The sequence below is a fragment of the Lolium rigidum genome, chromosome 7, assembly GCF_022539505.1.
Source record: "Lolium rigidum isolate FL_2022 chromosome 7, APGP_CSIRO_Lrig_0.1, whole genome shotgun sequence".
NCBI classification, from domain to species: domain Eukaryota; kingdom Viridiplantae; phylum Streptophyta; class Magnoliopsida; order Poales; family Poaceae; genus Lolium; species Lolium rigidum.
The window spans coordinates 285,854,970-285,865,962 of NC_061514.1; the positions used below are offsets into that span (position 1 = coordinate 285,854,970).

A 10,993-nucleotide genomic window follows, 5' to 3' on the forward strand; every position below is an offset into this window, starting at 1 on the left:
TGAGAGACGATTGGGGAAGGGAGCTTATTTTGTAGGGCTATATTTATTCATGGACATTATCCGACGCAAATAATCCAAATGTGAAGGTTTCGTATTTTTCTGAAGGATTTTGAATTATGTAGGACTTTCGGAATATTGGTCAAACTAGGGTTGGCCAGGGTTTGTGTAGGGTGGTTGAAACTTTTTTGGTTGGTCCAAATGGTGTTGTGTGGTCCAAATGTGATGTATCATCACACCACCATGTGCCCCCCAGGTTTGGTAATGGCTTTCTGATACATGCTTCGTAGAAGGAACATACCTTCTTTTTGTTAGGGCATGACAAATTTGGAAAAATTCAAACAAAATGGAAGACGCAATGGTAGCGTCATTTTCCATGTGATGATGCATCCCTGTGCCAAATTTTGGTTCATTTGAATAATGTACCAAGAAAAATTGCTCAAGAGGAAGCTACTTGGAGTAGACGGGCATGACCGACGTCGCAGTACGACGTGAACTTTGAGAGAGGATTGGCATGGCGGATCTATTTCTTTAAGGCTATTATTTTTCATGGACATTATTTGACAAAAATAATCAAAATATGAAGGTCTCATATTTTTTCTGAATGATTTTGAATTACTTGTGACTTTTGGAAGAATCAGTATAGTGGGCCCCACATGAAGTTAAATGGACCAAGAAAAAATGTTACATGTTTCCCAGAATATGGAAAGTCGAGTACACGCACGACTGCACGACTACACGCGTCCACACACACGCGTCCACTGCTGGTTACAGAGAGTCAGAGGTTATATAATCATAGCTACCCTATAATCATAGGCCTCATCGTCTCTCCCGAGCGCCTCCCATCCCCCACACTGTGAAAAACCCTCATCCACGTACCGCACTTCCGACTTCCTCGCTTCCAACCGCTGCAACATGAAGCGGGTACATGCGGACGAGGCGGAGCAATCGGCGACCGCAGGTGTAGAGGTTGCCTCTGCGGTAGTGGCCGTTGCGGCGGGTGAGGCTTCACCAGGCACCCAGGCCGCTCGCAGCCTCTTCTCGTCTGGTTCTTCGACCTCGATTGAAACGGGCGTCCTGGCCATCGAGGAGAAGGTGGATAGCTTTCTGTACTGAGAAATGTCAAATATTTCATCATCAGCCTCCAAAAGACTCCTTGCGACCAACTCCCGGTGATAGTCTTCCCCAATTTCTTGCAAATCTAGTTGATCTGATTTTGACAGCCCCTCACCTTGAACAAACCCTTCACTGATCCACCTGCTAGCAACATCGTCCAAGGAAGGTGCTGAACCCTTAGCAAAAAGTGAGTAGTATAGAAAGCATTGCTTCAGTTCTTGAGTTAAATCATCGTAGCTCAAGTGTACTGACAAGTTCAGTTCCTCATGCAACCCATCTTCTTTTCATTCAAGATTTTTTTTCAGAACGTTCTCCCATTCAAGTTCACTTGGGCGCCTTGTGCTTAAAAGTCCCCCCATCACTTTAATAGCAAGTGGTAAACCATCACATCTTCTAATAATCTTTATTCCAATATCTTTGAGATGATCAAAAGCCCTCTCTTCCTAACCTACAACAACCAACAATATAAGACTTCGTGAAGGTAATATTTGTAGTTCAGTGTGTACATATTCATATTTCATATGCATAAGTAATGCAATATGGGAGAAAATCTAGTACTTTTGAAATACTAGTTAGCTTCAAAAATGAAAATCATAGTAATGTGTGGTAACCATAGGTATATCACAAAATTTGAACAAAAAAGTGTGGTTTCAAGTTTACCGCCATAAAATATAAAGAATCCTTAGAATTGGTAACCCACAAACATATAAAAGAATTGAAAATGAAGTCAACTGGTCATATAGAAATTTATGAAACTTTGGAACAAAAAAATATTTTGATCTATTATGTACACTTTGAAAATTATTATTTTTATGCCACCATAAAAATGGGCGACCATTGTTTCTTAGAAAACTCATACTATCCATTCATCCATCAAATTAAAGACCTGTGAATTTCATGTACAAAAAGACATGTGAGATTTTTTTTCCATTGAACATTTAATTAGCCTCTCATTCGTGTAATAACTATGTTTTTCAAAACCTGTCTCCTGGCGTCCTAAATATTTTTGAAGGAACTGATTAATTACCCTAAGTAATGTCACTATTAACCCCTTGTGGCCATACACCGCTACACGCTGGACAAGAGAATGTGGTGAGCTGCAGATAAAGCTCGAGGATAAGTGCTCCACGACGCACCACCAAAAGCCATGGGAAATTTCAATATAATGTTACCAAGTTTGCAGCAATCGAAAAAATATGTCCACTTTTGGTCCTTGAATTCTAGTGGAAGTTCACTTTTGGTCCTAAAACTTTTTTTGGGTTCAAAACGGTCATTAAACTCTAAGAATAGTTCACTTTTAGTCCTTACCTCGGCTGAGCTAGGAAATTATTTACCACGGGTGGCAGAAGACTCAAGACGACGCTGCATGAGCATAGAGGCAGGACGATGTTGATATGCAAAGCAAGCATGCCTTGAAGTGAATTGGGAGAGAGAGAGAGTGTGTGTGTGATATATCGAGCGAGAGACTGGTTCGGGGACACAAGGGTTTCTATTTTTTCATTAAGATGTTGGTTTCGACATCTCAACTAGCTTGGGATTGGTCTAGTTCAAAAACAATTCGGTTGGTTGATTGTTTCTTCTTTCCATATCAGCTATTTTCTCAATTAAACCAAAAAAGGATGAAAAGTGAACTATTCCGAGAGTTCAAGGCCTGTTCTAAACTAAAAATAAATTTTAGGACGAAAAGTGAACTTCCTCAAAAGTTCAAGGACGAGAAGTGGACTTTCTTCTTTGCGAAATGCCTCAATGGGTGGTGATGTTTGTAGATGGAAGCATGCAGTTCCATTCCTCCAAAGAGGACATACGACTTGCTTATATTGGTTATCTATGTATCTCATAAAGGCGGAATATTTATTTAGTGGGAGGCGACGTTCTCGTCGACAACGAGGCGCCTGTGGCAACTTCGTCAACTTCAAGATCCAATCCGCCGACTCAGTCTTTCGAAGATGCTCATAGAGGTAGGACGTGCGTGTGTACGTTCATAGGGGTGAGCGTATACGCGTGTATGTGAGCGTCTACGTTTGTACTGTGTTTCTCAAAAAAAAAAAAAAAATTGAACGGCTATAGCATTATCCTAACAACGCCCCTAAACTTGATCCCGTAAATTCACCTTTTGGGGCCTAGAATTTTTCTTTCATTTCAAACAGCCCCTAAATCATATCCCTATAATCGTATGTATAGTCTAAAATCTACATTCCTCTTTTATTCTAAATACGTTGGAAAGACACATGCCCAAAACAATTCTTTCAAAGATATAAATCAAATTTAAGTTTGTGTCAAACTGCAGTTTACTATTGCTGTATTGCAGGTGGTGCCGCGGTGCACTAGCATTATCCACATTAGCAGTCCTCGCCATGTATAGACTCTCTTAGACTTAGTTATCCACATTAGAGTGTCTTTGGAATATGCACTAGCATTATCCTCACTTAGACTTAGTTAGGGCAGTATAATCGTTGTTTCTATTTTTTCTCTTAGATCAACTATTTTTACTTCTTAGTCTACTGTAATGGTCGGGCTATTCCCCTTTTCGAAAGAAAAAAATTCATGCCAATATCTATAATCTTCTCTTAGCACATGCTTATAACATTATAATAACCTATATAAAAGCTAAACACTTTGGCGTGTCAATTAGCGATCTGCACACTGTAGATGACCTATTTACCCTTGCGTTGATTCAATCATTGTGCAACGCGTGGACACTTCCTTTTTCACCTTGCAAATCCAGTCAATGGTTTCTCCATCGTTTCCTTCTTTTTTTGCGGAAGAGGTTACCGGTTACCGGCTTCAAAAAAAATTCCTTCGTATAGACTTGAGATTGCTTCCGGTCATTGTGTGCATGGTCCACTTACATGTGGGCCTACTGCTTTCCACCACGCGGTCAAAGCGGTGCCAACGTGCCGACGTTCCAGCCCGAATAATCTTGGCCTCTACCTCCCCAATTCCCATCGTTGTCTCTCTCCAAAAGAAAATCCCCATCGTTCCACGCTCCACACCGCCGGCTCCGTCCTCGCCGCATCGGTAGCAGGTGCACGGCTCAATCGCGTAACCTCGCAGCGTGAGCGAGAGGATGCCGTCTGAGGCTCTGAGCCGCTGCTGAGTGCTGACACAGGCGGTACGGGAGGTGCAGAACCGGCTGCGTGACACCCCATGGTTGCTGCAGTCATTCCCGCTCCTGCTCCCGGCCGCGGCCGCCGCTCGCCGGTGCAGGCCGTTCGACCAGGAGCTCGGTGTGGGGTTCGACAAGAGGTGCTGCAGAGGCGGCGGCGGATGATTTCTTCTGCTGCGCTTGGTCGTGGCGGCGACATGGGAAGAGTCTGATGCCAGTGATTTGGTCACCGATGACCGTGTGACGTGGGTTCAGATGCCGCGCGTCATGGACGCGGTCCTCTTCTGGTTGGGCTGCCTGTAGCCACGACAGGGGATGAGAGGACAGGGGAGTCGTAGGTCTGAATCACTCCATAGATCATCCTCACCCGACACCCACACATATCTGTGTGTGGGCGGGCGCCGCGGCGGCGTGGTGGCGCTGTGCCGGCATGGCGGCGCTTCTAGCAGGAACATGGACAGCGCAGGCAGCCGGACGTGCTCCAAATCGTCAATCCCCACCCATGTACCGTCCTGCAGATTCAGATAAGAAAAGAGAGGCAGGTATACAAGTTCTTCATCCAGGGCTTGCATCAGCCCAAACAGCTGGTTAATTTTCTTCTCTCTTTTTATTTGTTCTCACCTCCAATTCTGGATTCAGATTAGCACTCTGCCAGCTTCTGGGAGTTGGCAAGCTGGGACATGGGAAACCAACAGGGAAGGCAACACAGTCCAGCCGTGGCCATGATGCACCTCCTTGGAAAAACTCCAAATACGTTTTTTCTTCAGGTGCATTTGATTAATTGAGTGGATATTTAATTTTGGTGAATGTATATAATTGACTGTTCATATCAGAAATTCAGAATACATATGAGTCCTGGGCTGTGGATGCACCACATTCAGTTTTATCTTTCTTTGCTGCTTGAAATTTAGATAGCTGGGTCGATCATTTTACGCATGATGATCTGTGATTTGCTTTGTACCTCATGTCATGTTACTAAATGTCTTATATATGTTTCTCTGATTCCATTGATGCTAATAAAAGGTTTTTGAACAGGTTATGTAGACCCTCACCTGTGCTTTTCACGGTGACGGTGCTGACTATATATCACATCTTCTGAAGTTTCTAGCTGTTTGTATATGGCCTCTGTCTGCCAACGACAATGGTGACCAATTTAGTAATTGACCAAAGGTTGAGATATTGGTTCTACCATTCATGTTAGTTGTCAACTAATTCTTTTCCTTTAATAATCTTTGCACTGTGATAATGAATGACAAAACTAGATTCTGGATCAATTCTGTGTGTACTGATTGTCGTCCAAGAAAGAAATCCTCCACATGTAAATGTATAATTATCTATTGAAAGAAGCGAAATTAAATTAAGATTCACAACCTATGTCCGTGTTAGGTTTAAATATTAATTTATATTATTGATGAACACGCAGTTTGTTTGCCTCACATAGAGAAATCTTGAGTTCTTAATAGTCCAATAAAAACATACTGTAGGTCCAGTTAAATGATTATTCTTTGTTTTGGTTTATGATACTGAGCCTGCCAAAATTTAACCCAATGATAAATATAGATGCAGACATGTTATTTTTCTTTTCATGATTGCTCCAATTCTTCCCATAATCCTTTTTTTGCGCGTAGTCTTCCTATGGCCGTTCCTTTTCTTAACATGGCATGGAGCTGTTGTGGAACCATGTAAAGTGTCACCCTGAGGAAAATCTTACAAACAGGGGGTAATAAGACAAGAAAAATCATCTAGGTCTACTAACTTTGCACATTGAAACAATTGTTTGTTTCCTTCGCCGCCATCAGTGACGACCCAAATATAAATCCTCTCATTGGCTATCTACACACTGTACATCAATAGAGTGTTTCATCTGATTGATATAGCTACTACCGTGTATCTACTGTCCCACAGAAAATAGTATAACAGATTCTTAATTAATGCATTTGTAACATGCGTAGATTATTACTTAATTTACTGCTCATGCATGAGGATATCGGAAGAAGTGAGTTCACATTCCATGCAATTCCATTATTCTCTATTCAGAACCACAATATACGAAAAATGATACTTCTCAATGGATAATCTAGAGCCTACCGAATATATATTTTATATCTCAGTGTGAGCATATTAGATTTTCTAGAGTTTGGATGCATATCTTTTTAACTGTAGACTTCACAGGATGTTTCATGTCTAATAATTTGTTTTTTACAATGCTATTTCCTCACAGCACTTTCAGGAGGATATTGTTGATGAGGTTTAAAAGGCAGAGTGAGTGAGTGAATGTGTGCTGTGTTTTTACAGTGACCAAATTTTCTGCCTATCCTATGGTGACCGACCCAATTCCATAAAAAATGGTAACTTCCAATGAAATGCCCAGCATTCCAATGCACAGGGAAGATCCACCTCCTGCCACTCAAACACCTCCTGACTCCTATTGTTGAATCCTGCTCTAAGATCGACCATACAATGACCCAACGGATTCTTATGGGAAGGACATTATGGATGCATGAAGAGACTTACGAGGTAAAGATCAGAACAATTTGGTTCCATGTTTGTTCATTCGAAAATGTGTTTTCTCATGAGCCGCCCACTTTATCTTCTCACGGTCAATGGGAGCTTCCAGCTATCATTCCTAGAGACACAAGCAAACAATACATCCAAGATGCCTTCTGAAGTTGTAAAATTTTATTAGAACATAGCTAATTCATTCCTTTACCTCCCTTAGGATTGCAGTTTGTTGATGTGGAACAGCGATATGACCATTACATGCAGCAAGGAGCTTGTGCCACTTTCAAGCGCTGTGTTCATTCCCTGGCATTGCCCACTGTACTGTATATGCGAGCTGTGGCATTTCCCATAAATAAACACGCAGAGCGATGTTAAGGACATGTTGGCTGAAGCTTCAAAACTAGGAGAGAGTGAACTACAGAGCATAAAGAGGTCGTTCAGAGTGTTCCTAATTTTCTATGCTATTCCATATCAAAGGTTGTATATTCCAGGTTGTGCTAGGAATAAAATTATGAACATATGTTGTAGATTCATGGGATTGTGACTGTTCAGTTATGCATATCTGTAATCCTTTATGATGGCTCCTGTATAAGACATTACAAAGTTCAGATATAGGTATACTAAAAGAGAATTTATTCATTCAAATACAATTAAGAATATGGACAACGGGCGCGTCGTGCCGACGCGCCAATGCTTACTAGTTTCTATTTAAGATTTGGAGTTAAGACTATTGTAAAATTGGACGTCCAAATGCAAACACCTGACCTTGAGATAATCTAGAAAAAATTGATGTTAATGTCCTATGAGCATTTGCAGTCGCGTCCTCCAAACCACGTCCGGCAAAAGCACCGGATTGATCGTTTGGTGGACGCCACACCATGGTGCCGTGCTTGTGAGGCGTTCCTCCCCAGCCGCGTCCCCCAAACGCGACCTCCAAACTTTGTTCTATTTAAAATAAATGCTTTATTTATGATTATTGGAGATGCTTCGTCGCTTTTACATGAAAAAAAACATTAAAACGACCAAAGAAGGACATTCAGAAACCTTGGAATACACTAAGCGAGGGCATATAATCTAGACTAGAAGTCCGTTGGCCCTCACCTTCTTCACTGCCATTGACGCTGTCGTCGCTGAAGTCATCGCCGTGGTAGTGCATACGACAAAACTCGTCGTCGAACACCTTGGCACTCATCTTGCTGTCACCTTCGTAGAGAAAGTTCACCAAGCAGTCAATCTCCAGGTTGCGGGCGCGGGCCAACTTTTTCCAGCCGTTGTGGAGGTACATCTTCCCTTACCCGCCGAACAAGACCTCCACGGGCCACCAGCAAAAGCCCCAGCTTGCTTCACGCAGGTTCACCTCGGCCACCTCCCGGCCTGCGAGAAATTCAACGAACTTGTCCGGGCACTTCTTCTTGCCGAAAGGATCGTCGTTGATGAGGACGACGAACTCGAAGTACTTCTCGTGGAGGCACTACGTCTCCTCTTCCTCAGGCGACGACGAGCATGTAGCATGGCCCCCTACCCCTGCCACGGACGCGGCGGCCGTGCCCACGACCACGTTCTTAAGTACTTGTTTTGATCCAACTTATGTGCAAGAGCATGTGTGGGGAGAAGTGTGTATTACATGGAGTAGCATGGTGGTAGGGATTGAATAGTGACAACAAATTTAAGATTTACTATGGTATTTACCTTTCTTTTGCTGCCTCACTAGGGATAAAGTGAATCCATGTATTATAATTATCTTGTGATAGTGAGATAATCTTGTTTGGTCAAGGTAGCATATTTGAGATTCAAACATCATGTCAAATTACTTAAGGCTATACTTTGCTGATTCTTAATTCAAGATTTCTTGTAGTTTTCCCTTGAGGACTATAAGAGGGTTTTCTATTTCTTGAGAAGTATAAGAGCGATGTGTTGCATCATCTTCATGTTAGGACGTAATGTCCATATAGATGCTTATCAAACACATGTTGAAGTTGCACAAATATTACATTTTTTTATAAATTGTTTGTGTTCACTACAACTTAAAAAGTGTAGACAAGCGAACCCATGTACCCGGTCCACTTTAAATAATTAGAAACACCTTTCCAACACAACTACCACACTTTATATTTTCTGCAATTTATTAATCCGAAAATACCACAAATACTTTTTTACTTGCACACACACACAAAACCCAAAAACCACTATCTTTTTAATGCTTTTATTTGCTTACTTAAAGTTTGTTTGTTTGCTTTACTTTACTTTACTTTACTTCACTCTATATTTATATTTCCGGTTACTAATACGAAACCTTGTGCTTGACACCCACACGGTGGAGTTGGGAACACAGGACAAAAACATTGCTTTGCATGTTGCTAGAAGAGAATAAGAGATAACTTCTTCACCCATTTTCCAAGAGTTCGATATAAACCCTTGAGTCACCCTTGTGGGGGAAAACACGCTTTCGACAACACTCTGCACTTAGAGTCCCAACGAGTTGGTACACACAGAGTTGTTGTCATCACCATTATGAGAAAGAAGAGGCGTTGCAAAGCCATTTCTACGAGTTTTTAGGCTCCGCTCAGCCATGGAGAGCCAGGCTGAATTGGGAGTGATTGGGTTACATTCAGTGAGACCTCTCCTATCTTGAGGCGCATTTTAGCATGGAGGAGGTTAGGGAGGCAGTGTATGCTTGCCAGCGGAGTAGGCACACAAATTTGTCCTTGTCAGAAGCTTTCCCAATCCAGTGCACGGAGGAGCAGGCGGATTTGGCAATCTTCCCGAAAAATAGCGGTTTTTCCCTTGCACCTATCTTGACCTCCCACTATGCCACTCTAGGCTCAAGGAGGTGCATTTCCAGTTGTTGCTCGACAGCCTTGGGGCTAGGCTTGCTGGATGGCATGGGAAAGCATTTCACTATGGCCGGCCAGGTGCTTGTACGTAGGGCGGTGCTATATTTCATGGTGATATGCCACTTAGCGGTTTGCAAGCTCCCAAAATGCATCCTTTGTAGAGTTGAGAGGAGCTTCTTGTGGATGAATCCAAGCGTTGTGCCCTGAGCTAGACCACAATCTCTTTTGTCAATTGGAGTTCTGTGTGTAGGCCGAAGGAGTTGGGAGGCCTTGGGATCTTTGACATTGAGAAATTTGGAAGAGCAATGAGACTGAAATGGTCATGGTATGCATGGATGGACCCCTCAAGGCCTTGGTTTGGCTCGGCTTTGCCTTGTGACACAGTGGACATAGCGCTCTGCAGCGTCTCCACGGACATTTCCATTGGTGACTGCGCCAGTCGTATGCTTTGGCACGATCGTTGGTTGCCTCGCGGAGCACAGCGGCTGTAATTTTTAAAGTTGTTCTCCATCGCCACAAGGAAGTCTAGGACCACACAAAATGAGATGACTAACATGAATCTTTCTTTCCTAGCTCAACTCTCCCAGTTTGTCAAGCTTTTGGTCCATGCTCCAGGGGGCGGTGTTGCAGCCGCGACCCGAAACAATCTCATGGAGATGGATGACTTCTGGGAAGTACTCTATGACATATGCGTATCACTGCCAATTTCACGGGACCGTGTGCCTCTTTTAGGGCGCAGAAGGTATGGAAGACTCAAGCGGAGCAACAATGCAGATTCTTTGCTTGGTTGGTGGTACACGGGAACACCCTCATTGCTGACAACCTCGTCTTGCGGGGCTGACCGCACAATCCCATTTGCAGGTTGTGCGGGCTACACCCATAGATTGTCCAGCATCTCCTGCTGGATTGCACTTTCACAACGGCATTTCGCAAGCATATTTTCGAGTGGAAGGGCTCGCTCGGTGTGGTTCTTCCTCACCTGGGTGGTGGCATCAGCGCTTGGTGATACACGATGATCCCGATTCAGTGCCACTACTTAGGCCTGGCTCCACTTGCTGCAATATTTCACTGCCCCATCCAGACCTTCACATGCATCTATTTAGGCACGCCTCTCTCTGATCAGCGCCTCAGGAAAGGCGACCTGCAACCTACCTTGGGCAAGCTCGCTAGCAAGGTTAAATGGTGGAACAAGATGTGATTCTTTCTCAATGCTCGCTTGTTGTTGGTAAAGCAAGTGCTCTCAGCCTTGATTGTATTTCAGTTATTGGTCATTGACCCTCCTGTTTGGCTTGTCAAAGCAATTGATAAGCTACGTCGAGGATTCCTATGGAGCAATAATGAGATCTTCACTGGCGCTAAATGTCTTATGGGGTGGGCAGCCATCTGCAAGCCCCTCGAGTATATATGGTGGTCTAGGGATTCCTGATATCCAAGGGAG

The 10,993-nt window shown here is 43.2% G+C and overlaps 1 long non-coding RNA gene across 2 annotated transcripts; it reads left to right on the forward strand.

Annotated features, from left to right (window-relative positions):
* The first annotated feature begins 4,622 nt into the window (after nt 1-4,622).
* LOC124675567 lies at nt 4,623-7,375 on the forward strand. Of its 2 annotated transcripts, none has more exons than XR_006993318.1 (5): nt 4,623-4,761; nt 4,859-4,986; nt 5,255-5,415; nt 6,441-6,736; nt 6,939-7,375. It is a non-coding gene; the product is annotated as an uncharacterized LOC124675567 (long non-coding RNA). The 2 variants fall into 2 exon arrangements; XR_006993317.1 differs by having other exon boundaries at nt 5,255-5,389.
* Nucleotides 7,376-10,993: the final 3,618 nt, after the last annotated feature.